Source organism: Podarcis filfolensis (genome assembly GCF_964270895.1).
Source record: "Podarcis filfolensis genome assembly, chromosome: 8".
In the NCBI taxonomy this organism is placed as follows: Eukaryota; Metazoa; Chordata; class Lepidosauria; order Squamata; family Lacertidae; genus Podarcis; species Podarcis filfolensis.
Genome location: NC_139611.1, coordinates 56,541,462 through 56,568,609, shown reverse-complemented (window position 1 = coordinate 56,568,609; position 27,148 = coordinate 56,541,462). Strand labels below are relative to the sequence as shown.

Below are 27,148 nucleotides of genomic sequence, written 5' to 3'. Positions count from 1 at the left end.
GCCCCCAAGGTCACACCCAGTGAGCTTCATGGCAGAGTGAGGATTTGGACACCTTGCAATGTAGCAATGTGTCAAAAATGCATATACTAGGAAAATTTGCCTAAAGATTAATATATTATGGAAGATAACCTATAAAAAAGGGGAAAATTGATTGCAAAATGTGTACATTGGGCAAAATTGCATACACTTAAATTGCTGGGGGCTGCAACATTTAGGCCAATCTTTATTTGAACTGTCCTCCTTGCTTGCCAGAGAAAAAACTGCCTCAGATGAATCACGGAAGAAATCCTTCCTGTTTGGGTTCAGAAAGTGGTAGAAATGCCCAAGTTCAACCTCAATCAAGTTTCCAAATAATATTTATCAGATGTTCTATGGTGTGCTCAGGGCAGTTCAATTTCCTGTTATCTGTCAAAAGTGTTGCATCTTGGAAGGCAGTGCTTTGATAGCCTCTGTTGGCTGGGATGGGAGGCAGAACTATTCCTACTGGCTTAGCAGGAAGGACTCCTCTCTAAAAGGCTTCCTTAGAAACACAATGACACCACAGTGTGGCTCCTGTTTGACTCCCCACTTCCTTTTCAGTGGAAAAAGCCAATCTATTTATGTACATATAGAGCGGAGAGTTTCTTCTTCCTCTAATCACAGAAACTGAAGGCACTGGCATGTGTTTTTCTAAAAACATTTTCTCTCTCTCCCTGAGATGCCCAACCTTCAGACATAGTGGCAGGCTGAGCAGTCAGTGATATGTCACCCTTCACCTGAGTAGACAGGATACATTCTTCACAATTTGCTTCTTCCAGTTCTCACCAAACCTAATATATTCTTGCCAAGGTTTACTTTCATCACCTGTTTCACCCTCCAGAACTCTGTTTGCAGTGTGAAGGCTTCCAGAGCGTGTAGGAACAAGAGTGCTTCTGAGTACATGCAGACTGCTTCCCCCTTTTCACTGGCAGCTTTTCTTCTTGAGTGGTGAGTCTCACTTCCAAGCAGGTTTGAAGAAGAAGAAGAGTTTGGCTTTGATATCCCGCTTTATCACTACCCTAAGGAGTCTCAAAGCGGCTAACATTCTCCTTTCCCTTCCTCCCCCACAACAAACACTCTGTGAGGTGAGTGGGGCTAAGAGACTTCAGAGAAGTGTGACTGGCCCAAGGTCACCCAGCAGCTGCATGTGGAGGAGCGGAGACGCGAACCCGGTTCACCAGATTACGAGACTACCACTCTTAACCACTACACCACACTGGCTCTCAAGAGAGGCTGTATCATCAGAGCTGTGCCATTGGTAAGGAGCTGTATTGGTGCCTCCCCTTGTCCCTTGCGCTCTTCTCGAGGAGATGTGTCCGCCATCCCATCTCCAGAAAAAAAAGACATAATTGAGTCATCACAAACAACTCTTAAACTGGGCGTTTAACAACACAATAATAGAATAATAGAATTTTGGAGTTGGAAGAGACCCTGAGAGTCATCTAGTTCAACTCCCTGCAATGCAGGAATCTTTTTGCCCAACATGGGAGTTTGAACCCACAAGCCTGAGATTACTCCTAAGAAAGTGGGTACACAGCGCTGCAGCCTAAATCTGGCAAGCCAGAGGCAGGAACTTCTGGCAATACCGCGCTTGCCTTTTCATTACTTCCAACAAGGCTCCAGTAGAAAGGCACTAACCTGGAGGTTATGGCCCAGTGCACCCTTTACTTGGAAGTAAGCCCTGCTTAAGTCAATGGTAAACATGCTGTGGCACATACACTGGAAATTGGTCCCGACAGGAAAGAAACCAGGGAAAAGCAACTTGGCTGCACATCCAGCAAAATAAAAATGGGTTGAGTAAGTATTTTCAAGGACTGTGATTGGATGAGCAACGGTGGGGCAAAGGAGGGGCAGAATGTGGTTGGGGAGATCAGTAGAAAGGTCTCTATGAACTGAAAGCAGAGACACTGTATGTACTTCTGTTACCCAAGAAAATCTTCAATAAAAACATTTTTTTATAAAAACCAGCCTATATTACATATATCATAATGGATATGCTCTCACAGACTCTTTTGGACTCTGTCCAGTAATGCATTACTGAATAAAAGTCTGACCAGTTAGGAATCTGGTTTGTGCATCCATACTGAACCCACAAAGGGAGTTTTCTCCCATCGCTGCAACTGACAGAGAGTTGCCAAGTGTGTCCTTTATGGGTGCTGTGCTCTTGCAAACAACTAAGGTGCATTTACAGACCTGTGGGCTGCGACGGTACATCCACTTACCTAGGAGTAGGTCCCTATGAACTTACTGGAACTTACTCCCGAGTAGGCACGTGTACTGTTATACACAGCAAACATGTCCAGATCTTGTGCTTTTGAAGAAAAAAAACCAAAGAAGCCTGTTATTTACTTAAGCCCAGAAACTGACCCAGGATGTAATAAGAATGTTTTAAAAACATTTTTTTAAAAAATGCCTGAAGCAAACAAGAGGCACCTCTCAAAGCCATCTAATATTTTAATGCATCATTGCTAATAACTTCTGTTATGCATCATCAAGATATGGGATGCATTAAGAAGAAGATTAGAAAAAGGAGCTAGGAAGCAAGATTCCATTTTAGATGCATGCATGGCAGCAGCGGGAGGCGGGAGGCGGGAGGAGAATTCCAGGAACCAAATCACTGACACATGGCAGCTGTCACTCCAACTTATATGATTAAGGCACAAAAATTACATGTTCTTGCAGTGGAAAATAGGGAGGGTTGATAAGAGGAACAGCTGGAGTTCAGCTTTCTTATCTGTATTTTACACACATCCCCTTGCATTTCACCTTCCTCCTCAGAATCCCAAGGGTTTAAAAATTCTCAGCCTCCTCCCCACGAATGTTTCTGTTTCTTACATGCAGTTGTGTTATTGGTGTGTGTGTGTGTGTGTGTGTAGCATCCTTCACCAACTTTCTGCCCTCCAAATGCTTTTGGACTACAACTCCCATCAGCCCCAGTCCGTGTGGGTTTGCTAGAGCTGATTAATGGGATTCAGGTGAGGGTCAGATGCCTTGTCAATCCCAGCAGGTATATAAGAGGACGATGCGGCCTGCCCAGGCTGTAGGTTGCACTGACTGGATGTCCCCTGCCTGTGCTCTCTAGGGAAATAAGAAATGTTGCATTTGACTGTACCCAGCGCCAGATTTAGATGAAGAGAGGCCCTAGGCTACTCCACTTGTGAGGCCCCTCCTCATCCCTCACCCTCACAACTAGAAGAAAATGGAAGAGTGTTATAAACAAAAATGAGTGAAGCCAAGAATGATGAAGGGTATTTAAAACTCTACAATTCACAATTTCTCCTCTAAAGGACATAAGGTATTATTGTTAAATACCATGGTGACAATACCATGGTGACGGGCCGGGTCGTCTTCTTATATACCTGCTGGAATTGACAAGGCATCTGACCCTCACCTGAATCTCATCACTCTCCTGTAGCTGCCTCTGATTAGTTATCATTTAACTCTGGGGGGGGGGATAATTAGCATCATTAGTACTACTTTGTTTTGTACGATTCCTTGCAAACGAAGGAAAACAACTTTTCTGATTGAATATGTTGATAATATAATTTTGGTTACTGAGGACAAACAAGATTGTACAAAAACAAAATTGGGTGCAGGCCAGGCCAGGACATAGGCGTCCTGACGGTGACAAAGGTGACCTGTGTGATTGTCTGCTAGATTAACAGCATTTGGGAACTTCAAGGTCCCTGCTCTCCCTTCTTATGGTCTTTGTAGTGGACCTGGAGACTCCAATAGAGAGCATTCTATTTCAAGAAAGAGGGCAAGTGGGCACTCTATCAAATGACAGAGCAGGAGTTACATGGAGCAGGGCCTTTTCACTGGTGGTGCCCATTGTATGCCTCGCTCTTCCCAGACCTGCTCTCTTTTGGCCTGTATTTTGGAGCTTTATAATTTAGGAAAACTTTGGAAGAACTGGTTGACAAGTCTTATCAGTTGCTGACGTATGAGCGGATTTTATTTGCTGCTATTCTGTGCTTCTGGTGCACCAGGGTTTACAGCAGCATAAAAGAGTTGGCCAGGATGCCAGAACGGATACAATTTACGAGCTTTCTCCATCATCTGAACAGCAGGGGGTGTTCAGTCAACAGTGCAAAGGCTGAGCTTAAGCATTCCCTGCGGTTACCTGCTTTCAGCAATAGGGGTCGCTGTTTGGTAGTACCCAATTGGTTAGCTGTCAGATTCTAGAACTCCCTATTGGTGGCTCTTAGGTAATTCACAAAATACAGAGTCCATTCATAAAACACAGTGTTCATTCATAAAGCAGTAACATAAATCTCCATTGCTACATATTGGGTGTATATTTCAGTGGTTGAATGTACAGGTTTATGGCCATGCTGTAGTGTAGTGCTTATGCGACTGAATAAAAGGTGGCTGGGCTTATTGTCTTGGGGTTTGGGGGGGTAAGAGGTGACAAAACTGATTTCCAATAAATGCCCCCCCTTATTTCCTAAGGGGGGCCCTGCACCAGAGCAATCTAGATGGATTTTACTTATATCTATAAGATTTTGCAGACTTTGGCTGTGAACTGGGGCCCTACCAAAAAAAACAACAACAAAAAAAACCAAGTTAGCCCCCACTGCTTCAAATTGGGCCCCACTGGCTAGCCCAGAGTCTAATAGTTGCTGGGCCTGAGTTGCCCTGCCCTTGCATGAAGTCTTGGGTTTGCATTTTTGGGAGAGGGGAGACTGCGGCACTGGGGAGCGGGCAGGCTGGCAAGGGACCCTAGATTTAGGGGCCCAAGTTGTCCTGTCCTCACATGAAGTACTGGGTTTGCAATTTTGGGAGAGGGGAGACTGTGGCACTGGGGACAGGGCAGGCTGGCGAGGCCCCCTAGATTTAGAGGCCCTAGGCTTCAGCCTACTTAGCCTATACATAAATCCAGCACTGACAGTACCAGTGGATTAAAGGTAAAGGGACCCCTGACCATTAGGTCCAGTCACGGACGACTCTGGGGTTGCGGCGCTCATCTCGCTTTATTGGTCGAGGGAGCCGGCGTACAGCTTCCGAGTCATGTGGCCAGCATGACTAAGCCACTTCTGGTGAACCAGAGCAGCGCACGGAAGTGCCATTTACCTTCCCACCGGTGCAGTACCTATTTATCTACTTACACTTTGACGTGCTTTCGAACTGCTAGATTGACAGGAGACCAGTGGAATACATCCCACATATAGGTAGCAGCAGAGTGGAGAAATACCAGGGAAATCTGCTGGTTGAAAACTTAAGGTGTACTACTGCTGGGAAGCAAAGTCATTCTGAGTACAGGCTTTCCTGTGGCCATTATGGAGGTATGAGGTTAACACTAACACAAGCTCACTGGAGAAAAAAAGAGGAAGGAGGTAAAGCCTTAGAAACAACCCATATGCCAACAGTTGCTTAAGAAGGAATAAGCAAGGGAGTATCGGTTGCCTTTCTGTCTATCGCCCCCACAGTTCAGGTAAGGTATTACAAGCATTGCTGCTTTACTCCCAACACCAGTATGAGAAAGGGTTAGGGATTTCTGCTTCTGCTTCCAGATAGCTCTGTCTTGGCCTGTGCATTTTACTACTCTTCTCCTGCAAACCCTATTCTTCAGTTGCAAAGCACAGCTGGTTTCTGGGCCTGTTACTTTTCTGGAAAATTCAGATAGACTTTGCACCAAGTGAAGATATGGAAAACAATTTCCTCCAGAGAGATCCCTGTTTGGGATTAGTGCATAATTTTAACCCAGTATTTATTGCTTTCACAGACATCTCTAGAAACAAAGAAAAAAAATTCAACTCTATAAACCCATTATTTTAAAAAGCTGCATGACTTGTCATCTCTATAACGGAATCAACAATGGGCAGAACTGCGAGCTTAGTATCCAAGCTAGGAGGACACTGCAGTCCAGCATTATACATCTCCCTTGGCTATATAACAGAACCTTATCTGGTGGAACTCACACAAGCCCAGCCTGGAGCATCCATCAGTTTATTTCAGCCCTTTGATAAATAGTTCTTTCAAAGTTTAGGCAGAACCCTTTGCTTCTGCTTTGCCAAGTCCTTTAATTTTTAAAATCAGTTGGCCAGGGTGCATTGATTAGGCCCATCTGCCCTGGAGATAAAGAGCCAGGACACCCTTATTTTTCCCCTTTATTCAGCCTTTGGGCTCATTCTGTTAGTCACATGCAGACAAAGATACAGATGGGAGAATTAATTCAAGCCAGTGCCCAAAGATTGAATGAACTGGGCATGGCACCCAGGAACAGGGCTCAGGAACTGTCCCTTGGGGCAAACGGCAAGCCTACTATCAAGACAGGGGGAGATTATGGTAACTTGTAGATCAGAGATGGGGAGACCTGTGTTTCTGGACTACAGCTTTTATCATTCCTGACCGTTGGCCATGCTGGCTGCATGGGCTGACAGGAGCTGGAGTATCACTATGTCTGAAGAACTGCCACAGGTACCAATTCTCTGTTGGAGACCATGCTTTTTCTGTGTCCATGGCCTGGTCTGCATGTCATGCTAAGCCAAGCCATGGTTTAGCATGAACATAAGAACCTAAGGAGAGCTTGTTGGATCATGCAGTTGACCCATCTAGTCCAGCATCATGTTCTCACAGTGGCCAACCAGATGCCTGTGGGGAACCCACAAGCAGGAATCAAGCACAAAAACATCTCTCCCCTCCTGTGGTTTCCAGCAGCTGGTGTTCAGAAGCATTGCTCCTTCCAGTGTCACCATGGCTTCTAGCTATCAATACCCCTTTCCTCCATGAATCCTATCGTAACCTCCTTCATAACCTTCAGGAGCAAGTTGCCTAGTTTAACAAGAGTGTGGGGCTCTCATAAAATTGTCTCTGCTTTGTCACTCTGACTACTTTGTCCTTTGTCTACCAGGTCACTCTGTTGCTGCACTGGCTGAGCACATCATCTGAAACCTGGACTTGTGGTTTGGCTCTCTCCTGACTACCCGTGAGCTTGAACCAAGGTTTTAGGCTCATGGTTCATTAAGGAGGGCTAAAGCATGAGCCAAGGTTCAGCAATGGCTTAACTCAGCCTGATAGCAGAATGGCTGGGAAGAGGCAGAGTAGCCACCATTTCTTTTCACAGAGCCTGTCCACTTGTGCATCTAGCATGATGTGCAAACCAGGTCACAGAAAGGAGATTTTCTGGAGCCAGTTAGAAGCAGCATTAGGCTGGAATGAGCAACATTTCAAATGGGATATTGCTGGCCCAGGCCACCTTCTAGAATAGAGAGAGTGGGAGAGAATAACTCCTTGGTCCCTGCTGGCACTTCCTATGCACAGGCAGACAGGAGGAAGCAACAGGGTTTGGCAATTGACTGGCAGCAGGAGGGACAGACAGGATGAGTCATAATCATCAGGGCCATTGAGATGCCAAGCAGAGTGGAGCAACTGCTGCTTATAGCATTGATGGGTCCCAGAACATCTGGGAGGAAACGAGTCAGACCTCTGGTTCCCAGCATGCATAAGAGAACTGACATGATGAGATCCCAGGGACAAGGAACAGCACCAAAATGAGATTTGTGCCCTATCTGGTTATAATTCCAAATCAGACAGCTGGAAACACCAAAGGAGAAAGCAAAGGGGAATAAAACACCAATCCAGTCTTCACCTTTTCAAAACAGGCAAGGGATCATTGCAGGGACGGGGCATGCTTGCACATTGCCAAGGAAAAGCTGTGGATCCCATGAGCTTAGTTTAGATCCCAGATGTACATATGTGCAATTAAGGTTTGTTTTTGCCCTGACAAGCATCACTTTACAGTTCTTTACAATGAATTGCAATTGCTATTTTACCACCCATTCATTCAGTTTGGAGACGTCCTTTGGAGCTCATCACGATCTCTTTTTGTCTGACTTAAGTCATAAAAAGAGTCACTAGGGCCACACTGCATATACTCCAGGATTGTGGTGGGCTATTCTTAAAAGTAACTGTGCAAATATTCCCTTGGTTGATGTCATATTTCTGTCTGGCTTGTGCTCTTTTTGCCTTTTGGAAGTACTCCCATAACAGATCCTAGCCAATCAGGGATCAAAAAGCAAACAGGGTGGTGCCACATAGATTTGGCTCTGCTATGTAAATGAATACATATTGTACATGAATGTCACTGAGGAAAACAAAATCAGTTGAGAATGAATTCCAGAAAGGCCAATATAAATGAACTGATGAGTATTTCGGCAAGTGGCGCTGCAAAAAAATCACCAACAGTACTGAAAATGTTCATGAAGTCGATTTGGAGTTGATTTGGCTCAGCCCCAGTAAGCATTTATTTCTCCACCAGTTCTGTTTTGTTGCTAGGGAAAGTTTCTTTTTAGAGGACAGAGAGAAGCTGTTCTATCAGAGTGTCCCTGTGCACGCACGCACACACAACACACCCTTTCTCCTGGGGAACACTGTGATTGAAATGGGTCACAGTGCCTTCCCAGAGCAGGTAACCAGAACCCATTTCCTCTCCCCTCCCTCCCCTCCTGGGATCTGTCCCAGCTCCTCTTCACATGCTTGGCAAACCCGGCATTAAATGTCCTGAAGCTGTGAATTAAGTGGCAAGATGCTGGTGCTGATGCATCTAACGATGCTCTTATCTGGAGACATCAGCCGAGAGCCAGCTTTGCCGGAGAGTTTCAAGCCATTAAACTCAGGCTTCCTTCCATTATCGGGTTAGCATTGTTGATTAGAAACAGCCTCTTCTTTTCCTCCTGACTAGCTGAGCTGTTTAATGATAGGCCTGCTTTCTCTGCTTCATTTAGCCATGGGGACAGGAGCAGGGGATGTGTTCCAGTAACCCTTGCCTGACTGGCTCTGTTTGCCAGAGAAACTCCAGGACAGTTTTTCTCACAGCCTGGGGCTGAATGGGAATTTCTGGCCTCGATCACAGACCCTGCCTGGTGGTCCCACAGGAAGCAGTGAGCACCTTTTCCAATGCCCAGGAACACCCTTCCCTCTGATGAAGCTAATATCTCTTGGCTGTGATTTTGGTTTACGTTTGTTGTGTGGATAAGTGACCACCCTGTAGATTTTGTAACATGGCAGGGGGATAAATGAAGGTAGAGGATTTGGGAAGATGAAACTTTTCCATTGGAATTTCTGCTCTACACACACCTCAGGCTGGTTTCATTAATAAACCAACTGTAAGGCCCAACATACGTGGGTGGTGCTGTGGGTTAAACCACAGAGCTTAGGACTTGCCGATCAGAAGGTCGGCAGTTCGAATCCCCGCAACGGGGTGAGCTCCCATTGCTCAGTCCCTGCTCCTGCCAACCTAGCAGTTCGAAAGCACGCCAAAGTGCAAGTAGATAAATAGGTACCGCTCCAGCAGGAAGGTAAACGGTGTTTCCGTGCGCTGCTCTGGTTCGCCAGAAGCGGCTTAGTCATGCTGGCCACATGACCCGGAAGCTGTACGCCGGCTCCCTCGGCCAATAAAGCGAGATGAGCGCCGCAACCCAAGAGTCGGCCACGACTGGACCTAATGGTCAGGGGTCCCTTTACCTTTTAAGGCCCAACCTGGTGTGTATACCTGAGGAAACTTTGCAGAATCTTCTGGAAGGTGTAGGTCTTTGGCTAGAAAGTGTGAAAAACAAACACTGTTCAGACACTAACTGGAGCGGTCTGAGAAGTAGTCACCCGAACAGCAGCTGGGCACACCTAAAATGCAAGCTACCTACAAATATCCTCAGCAATGGCCCAGTTCTCTCAAAGTGGACTGACATAGTTGTGCATCCTCCCTCCCTGCAAAACCACCCACGCTGTCTCTTTCCTCCTGCCCCTCTCCGAATGCTGGATTTAGCATCCAACTTCTTCAGGTCAAGTCCTGTCACTGGGAAAAAACACCCAGCATTAGTTACGGCTGTGAGCAAAGTGTAGAAGCCACACCCTGGGCCCCCGCCTCCATCCCAGCTGCTGCCAGGAGGCTGCCCCTCCCTGAGGAATCAATTCCGCGTTTGTGGACTCAAACACTCGGTGAGCTAGAAGGGAAGCATCAGTGCTGCTCAGGTATTTAATGCAAGTGGTCCCCCCCTTCTTCTTCAGTGTAAGAGCCCTGGGAAGATTTTGTGTGCAGTGACCTGTAATCTTGTTACTTTCTGCCAACCTGCTAGAGCAGGAGTTCTTGTTTTCACACACGGGAGAGTAATAGAAAAGCGGCACTGGTGGGGCCGAGATTTTGCTAAACTCTTTTTCATTTTTGTAACGCTCGACTGAGCTCTTTTTATCTTGCTGAAGTGGGTGGATTGTTGAAATCCTGAGTGTCTCTCCCCCCTTCACCCACAATTTTGCCTGCTCACAAAGACATCTCAGCACAGAAAGTTCCACATCCGCTAACAAAAAACCCCCTGTTTTGAAGTTTGCTTTCCAGCAGAACTTGATTGAACATAAGAAAAGCATGCTGGATCAGGCCGGTGACCCATCTAGTACACCATCCTCTTCTCGCAGTGGCCAATCAAACACCTGGTATTACAAACCCACAAATAGGATTCGAGCACATGCAGAGAGCACAGCCATCACGGCTAGTAGCAATTAGTAGCCCTCTCCTCCATGAATTTGACCAATCCTCTTTGAAATCCATCTAAGCTGGTGACCATCACTGCCTTCTGTGGGAGCGACTTCCATAGTTTAGCTATGAGTGTGTGAAGAAGTCTTTTCTTTTACCTCTGTTGAATCTTCCCAAATTCAGCTTCGTTGGGTGCCCACAAGTGCTACTGTTACGAAAGAGGGAGAACATTTTTTCTCTAGCCACAGTTTTCTTCTATCCCTCCTTCCCTCTAACCTCTGCTGTTCCTTAAACCCCCATTTCCCTCTGTGTCCCTCCTTTCTTAAGTGGCCTTTGCCCCCCACCCTGACTTCAGGCAAGTCAAGGATTTTTATGTGGCACTACAAATGCTCCAGTTGGGCTGCGTGATGATAGCCTTACATTTTCATGTATATAGGAGGATATATTTTTACATGAATGTTATTTTGTATTTGTTTTTCACTATTTTATATCGATTTCGCACTATGCTGTCGTTTTCTTAACTTTATCATTGGTCCCTGCCTTGAATACTTCGTAGAATGGTGAGACATCCATAGCAGCCTCTGACTGACCAGAAATAGCAAATAAGCTCTCTTTCTTTCTGCAGTTTGAATGTTTGTTCTCATTCCAGCTCATTCCCAGTTCTCCTGGTCAGATGAGTTCCTTTGCTTATTGCAGCAGCAATGGTGGACCACAGCCCTGACTCTGCTTGCGTCCAGCTCTGATTGGCTATCTTTTTGGGTGTTTGTTTTGCAAAGCTTGGTGAAGGCAGTGTGCTAAATCACACACTGTGAATTCTCGTCTTTCCAGTTGCCGTACCAGGCTAATTCAAAATCTTTTCATACAAACTACACATTTGGCATGGTAATTTCCAGTTGCTGTTGAGAGTCCAACCGTACACACAAAGGGAGAAAAGGTTTTTATTTATTTTTAAAAACAGCATTTTATACAGCCTGACTATGATTTTATGAGGCTTCATTGAAGCATATCAAAGGGCCTCTTCTAGGAAAATATATCTACTTCTATTGATACAAGTTTTTTAAAGTCTTGCGCAGCTTTATTTTTCTCTTCACAAAAGAGAGAGACAGGTTGCCGCTGGCATCATGCCAGCACTCAGCCAGCTGTAAAGTTGGCAAGTGAATTAATTTTTAGTGCTTCCATGTGTTTTCCACTGTGTCCACTCACTGCCCATGGCAACCTCCCAAGAATTGTGAAACGTATTTACCTACCCTGCCACTGCAAAATACTTCTGACTGACCACCACAGAGTAGGATCAAGTGGCCCTCTCCTGTCTTGAAATGATGTTTGACCTACTAGCTATATGTGTGGGGTTGCATGAGAATAAGAGAGAACCAGGTTCAAATCCCGACGGAGCCACAAAGCTCACTGGGTGACCTTAGGCCAGTCATTATCTGCCAGTTTACTTTGCAGGACTGTTGTGAGCCCCTTGGAGGTGCGGGGCGGGGCTCAAATTGAAATACATAAATAAAAGGTACATGCAGGCTTTTATTCAGTTGGAGCTCACTGGAGTTCAGCTCTGGCACCTCTTAGGTGGGCACCATTGCCATTCTAAGAGAAGAAGGGAGAAGTTCATGGTGAGCTCTGGCACCTCTTTTTCTAGAAAAATAACACAGGGCACATGTAAATGTAAACGTTACATGTTATGTGTTGCCTGCATGTATTCTGATTCACATCTTCGCTTCTTTAATTAGATTGGGAACTTGTCTGTTCTAGTTTTAATTTTGGAAAAGCACCTCATGGTTTGGAGTATTTTAAATAATTGCCCCCTTATTCATTTATTTTATTTAGTTCTCACAGAGTGACCCAAAGCCATTTACATGAAAGCCAACTAGAACATCCAATAAAAAAATCTAAAAGCACAGTTAAAAGAGCTAAAACAGATCAGGATTTACTGACCCCCAATCACCAAAAGAAGCCACATGCCACCCTTCAAATTAAGGGCCAAAAGTCTGGGTAAAGAGAAGAGTCTTTGCTCTATTGAAAAATGGATAAAGGCATGCCTCCCTGGAGAGAGCATTCCACACATTGGGAGCCATCACTGAAAAGACCTGATGTCATGTTGCCACCCTCTGAACCTCACAGGGTGGGGACACATGAGGAAGGGTCTCAGGTGATGATTGCAGGATCTGGGTTGGTTCATGTGAGGAGAGGCGGTATTGGGGTCCTGAGCTGCATAAGGCTTTATAGGTCAAAACAAGCCCTCTGGATTGAGCCTAGAAACAAATTGATATGGAGTGCAGTCATGCCAGAATTGGTGTTATATGTTCAGACCCTCTTGCCATGATAAAATCTGGCCACCAGATTCTGCATCATCTGTAGTTTCTAAACCATCTTCAAAGGCAGCATGACATATAACTCATTGCAGTAGTCCAACCTAGAGGTTACCTAAGTTGTGGTTATTTCATTCACATAACATCTCCATGAGGTTGAGTGAGCATCCCTCACCCAGCAAGCTTCATAGCTTTGAGGACTTTCATCTCAGGCCTCTCTGCTCCAAGATCTCGACTGCTATGCTGGGTTTCTTTGCAAGGCACTTGGATGGAGGTCTAAGAGTCATGGTATTGATAGTACATGCATTATCTTAAAGCGCCTGGGAGAGGCGGCAGCTTGGGATTCAACTGGCTCTTCCCATGCTCTTGAAGAGACCACTACAAGGTAATGGTAATGTCAGGAATGAGCCAGCTCCCAGTGAAGGTTTCCAGCCAATGGAAGAAAGCAGCCAGGAACAGAGAGAGTTAACTTTCATGCAGGATGAACAGCAGCTTGTGGGGTATGAAACACAGAGCAGTCAGATACAACATTCCTAGATTGGACATGTTTAGACATGAAGATTGATGTTTGTCCAGCCAGTAGATAAACTTCCTGTTTCCTCCTGGGCTGGGACAAACTTCCTCTGCATGTGACCAGAGGTGGGCATGACCTCACCTGTGCAGGTAACAAAAGCACAGGGCTGGCCACCACATATCTCTCTTCTTCATTTTGCTTTCGTCATAGAAGCATCAGCCTGAGATGCTCTCTTGGCTTCCAACCAAGAGAGCACAAAGGAACTATCTTCTTATGGGATAGATTCCAAGTGTATTTATTTTGTAACTGAAGTCTGCCTTCTGGGATCCATCTGTGAACAGAATGTGTGAGTAAACTATTCTATACAAGATTGTGTCGTGTCTATTCCTTTTAGGAGGGAATAAAGGGGAATTACCAGGAAACTTATTTTAGAGGCATAAGCAAGCCTGGCAAATCTATCTGATGTGTAAATTTAAAAGGGGAATGTTACTCTGCTAAATTATAGAACTTGTTAATGCAAGTTGGAAAGGATATAATTAAACAATATATCCTCTCCTGCCTCCCTGAACATTCCCACACAGGTAGTGCCAACTCCCCCACCCCTTGGAATGCCTGGGGATAAGGGAACGGCTGAGAGCAGGCTGGAACCCAGCCAAAGCTCTTGGGAAGTTCAAACAGGAGTGAATGGAGAAATAAGTAGTTTGTCAGAAAGGGAGGAGGGGCAACCTGATCCAATCCCTCCTCAGAAACGGCTAAGGAGAGGGCTGTTAGACCAGAAACAAAGCAAGAGATGTAAGATGCAAAAGTTCTCTATCTTCTTTAGAAACCGGAAGGCATCTTCAGAAGGGTCATCTTGATTGATGATGTCAGAGGCTGTGTTAGAGCCATCCGGAGCTATCTGTTTGTTTTGACAATAAACCATCCTTTTAAATTAGCTACGCTTACTGTGTTGCTGGGAACCTGGACTCCTGACAGGTAATCCCATACCCCTTGCTCTAGCTGACACGCAGACAAGGGATGGCAGGAGGGAACAAGATTGGACAGATCCCACAGGGCTACTAGGTTGGTGATGGAGCAGAGGACCACCCTACTGTTAGAAAGGCTCTGTAATTTCTGATGATATTACAAAGAATGAGAACATAATTAATTTATTAATTCACTGGTGCTGACCTTTAAAGCCCTAAACAGCCTCGGTCCTGTATACCTGAAGGAGCATCTCCACCCCCATCGTTCAGCCCGGACACTGAGGTCCAGCACCAAGGGCCTTCTGGCAGTTCCCTTGCTGTAAGAAGTGAGGTTACAGGGAACCAGGCAGAGGGTCTTCTTGGTGGTGTCCTCACAGTGGAATGCCCTCCCATCAGATGTCAAGGAAATAAACAACTACAGTGGTAACTTGGGTTAAGAACTTAATTCGTTCTGGAGATCTGTTCTTAACCTGAAACTGTTCTTAACCTGAAGCACCACTTTAGCTAATGGGGCCTCCTGCTGCCGCTGCGCTGCCACTGCACGATTTCTGTTCTCATCCTGAAGCAAAGTTCTTAACCCGAGGTAATATTTATGGGTTAGCGGAGTCTGTAACCTGAAGCGTACGTAACCTGAAGCATATGTAACCCAAGGTACCACTGTATCTGACTTTTAGAAGACATCTGAAGGCAGCTCTGTTTAGGAAAGTTTTTAATGTTTGGTCTTTTATTGCATTTTTAATATTCTGTTGGGGGAAACCCAACCAGATGGGTGGGGTATAAATAATAATAATAATAATAATAATAATAATAATAATAATAATAATTCTCCTGGAAGTATCTGGATAATGGTGCAATATAGAGAGATAGATATTATACCCATTATTCTCTTTATAGAGCTTCAAGCAAATAGAGGGTATGTTTTTTGGGGGGTCTTTGAGCACCTTGTGGCCCAAAATGCACCAGGGTTTGTGAGAGGTGAATGACTTGCCTCCATGTTGTGGGTGGCCCGCTTTAAAACAACTATTGTGACTTCCTGCTTTTCTTCTAGCAATGGAAAAGTATATTCACATAATCTGTTTCTGTGCGTATCTTGCAGGACTGTCGATTATTCTTAAGCAACGTACGGAGTAGGAAACTTGGGAGAAGGCATGGGTTGCAAATGATAGCTTGTTTTGTTCCAAGCAATTTAGACAAATATGATAGATCACTTAACAGATGGATTGCAAGCATCTCTCTCAGTGGAGATGACAAAACTTCAGTACTGTATGTTTGATGAATAAATGGAGCTGGGTTCTTTTTTTTTTTGTCTTCTCTGTTGACTTGCGAAATGAGGTGTGCTTAAGTGGAATGTTCCATCAATACATAGACATGATTTGTTTAATGGACGTCTCATCCAACATTCCTTCTGCAGGTCTTTGCTGTTCACCTACAACAGCCTTCCCCAACCTGGTGCTCTCCAGATGTTACAACGCCCTCCAGACTCAGTAGGCATGGCCATCACTCCTCCTCCTGGCCCTCATGCATGATGCTACCAGTGTCCTAAAGAAACTGATTGGTCCAGCAAGGCAGGCAGTGGCTGTTCAGCCTGAATATGAGATTTCCTGCCGTTTCCTGAGGCCTTGTGAATAAGCAAAGGTCTGCCTGCCTCCTGAGGAGGGGCCATGAAGTGGATAGAACAAAACTTCTAAATTTAGCAAATGAAACTATAAATGTCTCCAGGCCTTTATAATCTCCACATCAGCAGGACAAGATGCTTACTCAATAAAAGAGTTGAGCTAAGTGTTCGCAGCGTGTAATTCCATAAGGATTTTTTTTCCAGAGGAAAATGCTATCATTTTCCATCTCTGTTTAATGAATCATGTGAATTATAGGAACATTTACAAATGACTTTCTCTGCAGCCTATTAGTTTGTTTCTGTAGGGTTCTAATGGAAGACATGCCTCATTTAGAGCTCGCCTTGCCCCGAAGCCATAAAGAATAAATTGTATTATTATAAGCAGTTACCTTTGAAAATGATCTTGTAAAAAAAAAAAAATACATTGCATTATTGGCAAAATGGGTCGGGTGGAGGGGGGTGGGTGAAGTACTGTCATTTTAGACCAAACGCTGCAGGCGGTGGCTTGAGTGAGGTTTTATTTTTGTGCCTGTTACCAGGCACTAAAGGAAGGCAGCTGGAAGAGGAATGGAAAATGCAATCTGAAGAAGGTCATTTGGCCCAATAATGACCCAGGGGCTGGCAGGGATAGGTGCCAACTCCTGCAGGCCCAGCTCTTTTGCCTCCCCCCAATATTTTTGAGGGAGCAGTCACCCAATGTTCAAAACAATCAGGGGGCAGAGAAGGCTGAGCATGGAGCTGAGAGCAGCACAACTTCAGCAGCTGGCTCCTCCTCCTCCTGCCACGGGGCAGGATGGGGGGAAGGAGCAGTCCTTGGCTGAGAATCCTCTGGAAAAACAATCTCTCAAAGGACCTGTTGATGGCATTTTACCATTGTACTGTTGAGAGTGTATTAACGTATGGTCTGTGTGTGTGGTTTGGGAGCTGCATGGTCAGGGGAAAAACAATGCTGTCCAGGCTTGTAAAGACTGTGGAGAGAATAACTGGGTGCACTCTTCCCACCTTGGATCAAATCTATGCTTCCAGGTGCCATAAGAAAGCTGCAGAGATAGCGCAGGATAGTATGCAGGACAGATCTCTTTCAGCTTCTGCCTTCTGGAAGAAGGTACAGGGTTATAAAGACTAGGACTAGCCGCCTGAGAAACAGTTTCTATTCAAATGCGATTTTGGTTTTAAACGCAGTGTAAGGAGTCTCTATGGGAGTATATTGTGTTTAAAAATGGGGTATCAGAGTTTTTAGGGGGCTAACCAGGTTAGGATTGCTGGGATAGCAGACTTGTTGGTTTTTGAATGTCTTATGTAGATTTTTTCAATTTCGTTGTTCTGTATGGGACAATGACAATAAAGATTATCGTATTGTTTCGTATTGTATTGTGGTAGTGGGGGCAGGAGAAGGAAGAGGAGACTGATCATGGAGCCAAGTACAGTGCAGGGCAGCTTAAGTGGCCAGTGGCTCCTCCTTCTCCTGATACTTAAGGGAAAGGCGGGGGAAGCAGTCCTCGGCTGGTCATAGCGGCAGGAGGAGGAGGCCGAGCGAGATAGAAGAGACGTCACCAACCATTGAAGCCATGCTGCTGCCATGTTTGGCTCCGCCCAGGCTCCTCCCAACATCCTGATGTTGCATCCTGACATCATGCGCTCAATGTCCAAACGCCATGTGCATGTCATCAGCCCCCCAATCTTCTGCACAAGTTGGTGCCTCAGCTAGCAGGGATGATTGAAGACCAGGCAGGAAAGCCAAGCACGTGCCTTGGGCGCTGGGCTTCAGAGCTGCTTCTCTACTCAAGTGTTCACTCAAAGGAAAACAGTAGGAGCAGCCCATCTTCACTTGTCAAGCTGGCAGCCCTGGCCTGGTTGGCCAGCATTATGGTAAAGGCACATGCTTTTGTGCTTCAGTCATAGGGATACTAATTTCAGTGCCAGCATAAATATGAGAGTGCATGAGAATGACTGTGATTAAATCCGGGTGTGCAAATTTAGCCTCTTCTACAGCAGGGATAAATGTTCACGCAAGTTGTGCAACAAACACAAGAAAGTGAAATAAAGTGGATTTGCAACTGATGTGTGCTTAACTTGCATGATTTCAACTTTATGTGGTTGATGGCTGACAGGCTGAAATCACACAAACTAAATGCATGGAAGATGGGGAGCTTAAAAGCTCTTCTTGTGCAAGGTTTTCCTAGTATGGAAATAACTTTTCAGCTCTCATGGGCTCTGGGAAGCTCTGGCAAGATCTCACAGGACCTTGAATGGCCCTGTGAGATCTTGTGACATCTTGTAAGAGCCTTCCAAAGGCTGGTAAGCTTGGGAATTTTTTTGGGGGGGGTTAAAACCCTGCTCAGTGTGTCAGTTGCAACATGTGCAATTGCTCATGTAGGGGCAGTTCTAAGGGGGTGATTTGACTATATGAAGGTTTTACCCAGGGCAAAAGAACCCAGCTAGCCCCCCATGGATACAGCTCTGACCAGCCTTAACCTAAAAAAAATCTGAAAATGGAACAATGACAGATTCCTAAAGCATTATTTCCACTTCACAAACAAAGGCAATTTGGGATTAAGGAATCTGGTGAGAAATACAGATGAAGTGAATCTCAGAAGCAACTCACACTGGAAGTGGACAGAACAGAAAGAGAGGCTCTTTTATTTTATCCATAGGTTTTCTGTGAAGAACCTAAAGTTTATCATGACAAGCAAAGCTGATCCAACATCTGTGTGATAAAATCCAAATAGCTTTTCTCCCTGTTCTAGTACTAAAATAAATAAACAACAGCAGTAATAGCAGAGCTAACCACTTGTCACAGGTCAAATTTTCCTCCAAGCACGTCTGCACCTTCATGGCAGATCTGATGCCAGATGGAGAAATCTCTCTCCCTTTGGAAGCCATGTGCAGGAAGAAATTCTCTCTCCTACTCTAAGAGATAGAATCACAGAATTTCAGAGATGGAAGGTACCCAAGGGTCATCTAGTCCAAGCCACTGCAATGCGAGAACCACAGCTAAGGAATCCCTGACAGATGGCCATCCAAGTTCTGTTTAAAACCTCCAATGAATCACAGAATTGTAGAGTTGGGAGGGATCCCAAAAGGGGCATCTAGTCCAACCCTTCACAATGCAGCAATCCCAATGAAATAAGCCCTGACAGATGGTCATTTGACCTCTGTTGAAAAATCTCCAATGAAGGAGAGTCCACCGTCTTCTGAAGCAGTCCGCTCCACTGTCGAACAGCTCTTACAGTCATGAAGTTCTTCCTATTCATTAGTCAGAGTCTCCTTCCTTGTAATTTGAATCCATTGGTTTAGGTCCCACCATTTGGAGCATCAGAAAACAAGCTAGCTCCACCTTCCATGTGACAGCCCTTTAGAGTCCTTGTAACCCACATTGGCAGCTTGTTCCATGAGCTGCTCTTCACAGGGCTTCTCAGGATACAAGACAGATCTACCTTAGACACTGAAAGGCTGCAGGAATTCAGAAAGCTATTGATTATAATAATTAGGTAGTGGAGGGACATTGACCTGTGTGTCTGAGCTGCTGGAAGTGAGAGAGGAGGCGAAATTTCATGGTGGATTATGCTATTTGACTATTTCTCCCCCATTATGCCACACAATGAGCAATTTCCCAGGTTTTGAGTGGCTGTATGTCAGGATAATTTGCACTTAATAGCTCTTCTCCCCCTCCCCCATTGAGGAGATGAAGGGGAGCAGTGTTACCTTTTCAGTGCAATTGCATGGAATGGCCGGCCTCATTCACCACCGGGAATGAGAACGATGAACAGGCTCTCATTGACAGAGGCAGTGAGATGCAATTTGAAAGAAGGTGGAATGGTCACATTGGATGTAAGATGTGACGAATGTGTGCAGGTGGGATGTACCAATTGCTCTGCAATCCTCTGGAATGGCCCGATCTGTCAGAGGATCCCAGATCTGGTAGCAGGACTCATCAATCCAACTAAATCCAGTTTAAATGCAGAATGCAAGCATCACACATTTAGCCAATTTAGTCATGGGGTTGATGCCACTGCTGTTATCTAATCATCTTCTTAAAATGTTAAGATGCAAATGTGGTCAGTGGCTCCCAAACCTGCCCCGCCCCAAATACCATAGACTGCTTGAAAATTTCTAAATTGAAAATTTAGCCTGATATGATAGCTACCTTGCAATATCTGAAGGATGGAGCAAGCTTATTTTCTGCTGCTCCAGAGGACAAGATCCAAACCAGTGGATTCAAATAATAAGGAAGGAGATTCCAACTAAACATCAGGAAGAACTTCCTGTTTCTAAGAGCTGTTTGAAAGCAGAATGGACTTCCTTGGAAGGTGGTGGACTCTCCTTCACTGTTGGTTTTTAAGCAGAAGTTGGATGGCCATTTCCCAGGGATTCTTTAGCTACGAGTCCTACAATGAAGAGGACTGGACCAGATGGCTTCCGGGATCCCTTCTAATAAACTACAATTCTATGATCCTATGCTGATGGTCTTGGTGGACCATTTAATGATTTTTCAGCCTATTATAACAACTGTAAGTACTAGATGCTGTACAATTTTCAATGTTATTTTTATTGCTTTCTTTCATTTCTTATATTGTATTTTATTTCAATGTGTAATCCATAAAATTCAAATTTCAATACAATAAAAGATGACATAAGAAACAAAATAAGCAATAAGATGCAATTAAAAATCAATAGGAATATTTCATGCAGAAATGGATGACATTTGCAAACCGCTGGTGGTCCATGGACCACAGCTTGGGAGTGAGCTCAGCATTTCAGGATGAGGCCTATTTTAGAAAATGTCCAAAAGGATCAGCATAAAAGAAGGCGGCAACAACCGCCTGTGTGGGCAGGCACAATGGCACTCCACTTTTCTATGCAAACTCCTAAGTGTAAAGGACAGTGATACACTCAGCAACATCTCCCCTTCTGAATAACAAAAGCCTCAATGAATGCAAGCCTGAAGTAGCCTTTTAACTGAAGTGTGTGGGGATAATTGCTTGCTGGGGAGAAAGGATTTTTCAACATGTTGTTGAAACCATTTCTTCATTGTTGCTATCAAGCAACTTCTTGAACATCTGGTGTGGGCCTTGCTTTTCTTCTGCAGTCCCCTCCCCGTGCCTGTCACTGATTTTCCAAGAATTGTTTGAAAGGCAGGATGTAGGAATATACCAAGTCAGAACGCTGACTGCTATGGGTGGTGGTGGCTCTTTGGGTTCTGGAGCTCTTTTCCATCCCTTGATGCCTGATCCTTTACTTGCAGAGCAGTAGTTCCCAAATTGGGTGGTACAAACCCCCCCCGGGGGGGGGCAGTGGAATTATGGTGTGTGTGTTAAGAGGCAACGGGGCAGCAGGAGGGCAATGGAGGTGTAAATGACTATCAGACTTTGAAAAGCTAATATCCCTGGATCAAGTCCATCAATTTATTCATTCATTGCATTTATACCTCACTCTTTCCTCTCCATGGAGCTTGAGGTGGTTCTTCCACTCGTGATTCAATCACCACAAAAATCCTGTGAGGTTGCTTAGGCTTCGAGGCAGTGATTGGCCCTCAAGGTCAGCCAGTGAGATTTGTGGCCAAGTGGAGAATTAAACCCTACCCTCCCAGGTCCTAGTCCAGCACTCTATCCACTATACAACACTGGGAGGGAACATGGTTCCAGGGGCAAACCCTAATCTTCATAGCCTCCAAATGCTCTCGGCAGGTCACATAGCTGAGAATATAGAATACAGAGACAGCAAATGCATTACAAAGTTTAGTATGTAGTATTTAATGACGACAAGCTGTGTTAGGGGCCACGAATAATGGTTCACTAAACAGGCGAAAGAAAAAATGCCTGCCTGCCTAGAGAATCAGTGCTCATAGTTACTAATAAATGTGTCTGCTTTACTGGAACGCAAAAGCAACATCTTACAATTTCAGGAAATTAGAAACCATCATATCTATGAACATTATTTACCATCACTAAAATCAGAAATGGTCAACCAGAAATGTGCCAAGAGCACAGTTATGTACGGTGGTAAATTTTACGTCGTTCCCATCATTTGTGTTTGTGGTGGGTGTGGGTGTGGGTGTGCCTGGCCTGCAGGTTGGAACCAGCCCATAATGGTATAAGAGGCTGCTAGGGGGCCACCAACCTAAATGGCTTTAAAAGTGGATTAGACAAATTCAGGGAGGAGAGGGCTATTGATGGCTACTAGCCATGGTTGGAGGCAGCCATGCTTCTGAATACCAGTTGCTGGAAACCACAGGAGAAGCAGGAGCCCTGTATCTTGGAACGCCATGAAAATTGCACCCATTTACTGTTGTGCACCAAATTCCAGTAGTATGTTATGCATAAAGAAATTGGTCCAGTTGTGGTGGAAAAATTCTGAGATATATAATGCACACAGTCTCCAGCACTGCCTTTTGTCTTCTAGTGCAGGGCTGGGGCAACACTGGTTCTACTGTGGGATCCAGTCTCTCCTATTTTGGGGCCATCAATTATTGCAAAGAATTCAACAAAGGGAATAAATACGGCACAATCTCTTTTGCATGAGCCTGCTATAAGCCTTTATAGGGCCTTTATCTACCCAATATAACAAGGTGCTGATAACACGGCTGCTTTTAAACTTATCTTGTAGGTTTAACTGTTCGGCTATTCAGCGCTTGTAACTTGTTGCTAAGTAACTATCTGTTAAAAGCGAAACAAAGCCTTCTGAAAGTGGGAGAGGAATGATAATGCTGGTGTGCTTGTTGGCACAATTCTGTCCGATGGAAGAGGTAAATGTGGGCAGCTCAGCCCAGCCGCCTCTGATGGAAAATGGCTGACAGGTCTCCTTGGCCCCCCAAGACAAGCAATTCATGCTGTTATAATGATTTTAAGCTCCACTTCATCTTGCCCATAGTATTGGGAGTCTGCTCATGCCACCCTAGTTATGTTGCTTGCAGGCAGGTATGCATGTGTTCCTTCTTGTTATTAGATAACAAAAGCATCATTGCATGAGGGGGGGAAAATCAATATTGTGATATCCACAATCTGGATCAGCAGAACATAGATGGCTTCCAGGAGTAAGCCTGAGGTTGTTGAGTGTGTGCTTGTGGGTTGTGAGACTCAGAATTTAAGAGACATACATATAATCTGGACATATAGAAAGGATGAATGGGGTAAGGGCGTTATGTGTTAATCCAATCTGGTTCTGTACATAATTTGTGTTTTTTTGTTGCAACATAGAAATTTCTAATCTCAGGTGAAGGGGTAAAATATATTATGATGGTTAACTTTTGAAGTGTGCATTATCTGTTCACCTCTATGGGATTCAAGTTCTACATTTGATAGTGCAATTATATATGCACATCTACTCAGAAGTAAGGTCCGATGAGTTTCTCCCATTTAAGTGTATATATGTTACCTTTACAGATGACTGAAAATAAAAGGGCAACTAGTGAAATAGTAAAGTGTGTGTTTTTCTTTGACAGTAAGGCATTACCATATGGATCAAAATGTATTTTAATTGGTGGGGTTAAGAGGAAGGGGATGGCTTGAAGAAGAAAAGCAGAATGCATGGGCTCACTGACACATGGTGCCCAAGAGCACACAGAAACCAGCAGCTGGCTCTGACTCGGGTACAAGAGCATAGAATCATAGAATTGTAAGGTGAGAAGAGACCACAAGGGCAATCTAATCCAACCTCCTGCAATGAAGGAATCACAGCTCAAGAATCCCTGACAGATAGCCATCCAACCTCTGATTAAAAATCTTCAGAAAGGGGTAGGCAACCTAAGGCCCATGGGCCACAAGCGGCCCACGGGGGTCATTTAACCGGCCCACGAGCTGCCCCCGAACCAAGCCACCAGCTCAGCGAGTCCCTGTGTGCTGTGCTAAACTGGCACAGTGTGGCGCAGGGACTTGCTTCCATGGCGCTGGAAAGCTCATCTGTGTATGCGCAGACGCCGGAAATCACAGGCGCATGCACGATCCAGCCCACGGAGGGATCTCCTCTGGAGTGAACCAGCCCAGACGAGATAAACTTTGCCTACCCCTGCCTTAAGTGAAGAAGACTCTACCACCTTCCAAGGGAGTCCATTCCATTCTTACTGCCAGAAAGTTCTTCCTATTGTTTAGATGAATCTCCTTTCTTGTTATTTGGATCCATTGGTTCAGGTCCCACCCTCTGAAGCAGCAAAAAACATAAAGAGGAACAGGACGGAAAAGACTGAAAGAAGCTCACCCAAAATGAATCAGAAGCTCCTCTTCGTCATGATCAAAGGCAATGCATGGAGGTTCTAGTCTCACTTCACTAGAGGCTAAATTCAAAATGCAGACACTTGATTATCTGAAGTTCTCCCCCCACATCCTGTTGTCCCAACCCCAAAACTCCCCCCTTCCTAAACTGAAGACCATCCTTTCCAGGCCCTCAAATCTCTTTAAAAGATCACTCAACTAGATCCAGCAATAGAGGGGCTGTGACAAATATGCATTGGAGTGACCCCTCCCAAGAGATTCTGTGGTAAACAAAAGTTCAGTTCAGCCTGAAGAGCACTCAGGACCCCTGAGCACTCATGTGTTCTTGAGGTGTCTTTAGAAGGAAACTTTGGTGGCCTTTGCCAGCCATCAAACCAACCACTGTCTGTTTGGACAAACATAATAATTATCTAGGAATGAATAGACCCCCCCCCCACTACTTTCACACATGCTCTATTTGCAGGTGGCAATTTTGGGGTGTTGGTCAATGGGTGTTTTAGAGAGTGTGGAACAGAAAGGTGTGTGTGTGTGAGAGAGAGAGAGAGAGACTCACTGGCACGGCTCCTCGCAGAACCTGACCGGCAGTCACCACATTTGCATCTTGGAACCCCCTTGGTACACCTTGTGACAGCCTTCGGAGGAGCACAGGAAAATGGTAGCCCTCACAAATTTTGCAATGGTGTGGGGGAAAGGTGCAGTCACTTTGCCTACCCTTTTGCCTCTGAAACTACCCCATATTTTTGGCAAACGTTTTCTCTGGAGAACCTTTGCCTCTACACTAAAGTGACCACTCCTGTAGCTGGAGAAAGTCCTTGTAGGGGATCCTTCTTTAGCAAAATCTTCTCAAAGCAGAAGGAGTTGAAAATATCATGTAGACTTTATAAATTTTGCTCCTCCTGTTAGACATCCTTTGTGGCTTTACTTAGTCATCCTATTACACCAAAAGACCTCAAAATAATCTGGGTTCAGCACCTGGAGGCACATGACCAATGTCATGGACAACTCTTCTCCTTCCTCCTAATAATAAATCTGTCCTTTTCAGAAATCTAGGAATTTCAGACATGTCAGAGCTTGTCAGCCAAATGAAATGATGCTGATCAGACCATCATTTCCACAACCCTGCAAAATAATTCTCTGGGATTACAGTCCCTGGCGTCTCACCAGCATGGAGCTTGAGGGAAAGGCCAGAAACATGGTCAAGGTTTGTAGGTCAAGGGGAAAGCCACTGTTTTGTCTCTCCTAAGGGAAGAAAAACATTTTAAAAAGCAGTGCTGGAGAAAAAGAGGATAGATTCACAATGACACTAAGATATAGGAGGAAGTTTAACAATAATGTCTCCTGCCTGAAGCATTTGGTGGAAAACTTCTGCAGGAGCACTGAAAGGATAACATGTTTTCTTTCTTTCTGTTATTATTTATGTTACATCCCAGAATAACAGAGAAAACATGGGTATTAACACAACATAAGCAACCATCAACAGAGGCCCGGAACAATTGCTAGATTCTGGCAGCATTTTACAAATTCCCTTGGAATTGCTGATCCATTTCCTTTATGTTCTTACATCTTAACATTTGAAAACAATTTGCCAGAAGTAACAGAATATGTTCAACTGAGAGAGAAAAAGGAGCACACAGGTTCATTTAGAACAAAAACAGGTTGTTGTTTTTTCATCAAATGCATGAAAGATATAATTTGGATACTGATAGATTTAGGAGTTTTGCAGTGACTTAAAGCTATATGAATAGGTTGCAATAGACAACAAGAAGTTGAGTTACTTAAGAGAATAAGCTACAGTGATTTTGTGCTGTTTGTTATATTGTTGTGGGGTTGGGGGGGGGCTCAGTCCGCATGAAGCCCTGAGTCCCTTCCAATTTCTGGGAAGATATGAATTTCTGTAGAAAGTATGAAAACAAACTTGCCAAACCAGCTCCATTGTCCAGGCAATGGTTGTGACTAACTAGCTAAGCACCCTGATGAGATGTCAGGGATTGGCAGGGCATTGATGAGTGTGTGGTGGATACAGGGGAGCTGGAGACTCACCCAGGAGAGGGGGCCAGTGATTTTTGGAGTTTGGTGCCACCCATGAGGCAGGAGCCAGAGTGGGAGGAAAGGGAATGGTCTGAGAAGTCAAAGATGGAAGAGGGAGAGCAGGACATATTAGAAGCAGAGGAAGAGATTGTTCAGGTGAGGGGCAGTCCAGTTGGATCCCCATCACTCCCTGCCCCACCATCTCCTAGAACCAGGAGAGACTTGAAGAGGGAAGCACAGTGACATCTTCAGAGCAGGAGAAGTCTCAGGTTACATGTGCACACTCCATCAAATGAAGGTGCATAGTCCTAGGGGGTATGTGTGACCCCACTGTTGGTTCAACTGCTCTGCTGGGCACAAATGTGGAAAAGTTAATGCCAGGAAAGCAGATGCCAGAAGCATGTGTGCATGTGTATCTGGTGCACCTTCGGAGCTGCTGTAAGCGTGTGCTTTGGGCAATAAAGAATTAATTATCGGCTGTTTGTCTTCTTTGGCTGGGTGTGAGCAGGACAGATCAAGGCAACCTCAACCTCTTCCAGCCATCAATCATATAATATGAGGAGCCAACTCCTCATGGCTCATCTAGTCCAGGATCCTCTTCTCACATTGGCCAAGCAGATGTCTCTGGGAAGCCTGCAAGCAGGACCTGAGCATAAGAGCCCACTCCCCTCTTGCATTTTCTAACAACCGGTATGAAGAAGCACTGCTGTCTCCAGAAGCAGCAGCCGAGCATAGCCTCCATCACGGATGATAGTCACTGATAGCCTTCTCCTCCTTGAATTTGTCTAATCCTCTTTTTTAAGCCATCTAGGTTGGTGGCCATCACTACCTCTTGTGGGACTGACTTCCAGAATATGTGCTGTCTGAAGAAGCACTTCCTTTTATCTGCCCTGAATCTTTCAACATTTGGCTTCACTGGATGTCCATGAGTTCTAGTGTTACGAGAGAGGGAGAATAAACTTTTCTCTATCCACTTCCTACCACGTGAAGTTCACTTCTAAGGAAATGACCTCAGACCCAACACCAG

The 27,148-nt window shown here is 44.9% G+C and overlaps 2 long non-coding RNA genes across 4 annotated transcripts in view; one reads left to right on the top strand and one right to left on the bottom strand.

Annotated features, from left to right (window-relative positions):
* The window catches only part of LOC310767889, a 63,609-nt gene that overhangs the window by 3,148 nt on the left and 33,313 nt on the right, over positions 1-27,148 (bottom strand). Inside the window, exon 3 of one of the 3 annotated variants that reach the window (XR_014551097.1) lies at positions 2,241-2,329. The exons of 1 other annotated variant lie outside the window; for it this stretch is intronic. This is a non-coding gene — a long non-coding RNA (uncharacterized lncRNA). Of the gene's footprint in view, positions 1-2,240; positions 2,330-13,573; positions 13,638-27,148 lie in introns of those variants that run through there. One more of the 3 variants, XR_014551098.1, reaches the window with a different exon arrangement.
* Positions 1-27,148, top strand: part of LOC310767883 — a 936,392-nt gene that overhangs the window by 887,339 nt on the left and 21,905 nt on the right. The gene's annotated exons all lie outside the window — the stretch shown is intronic.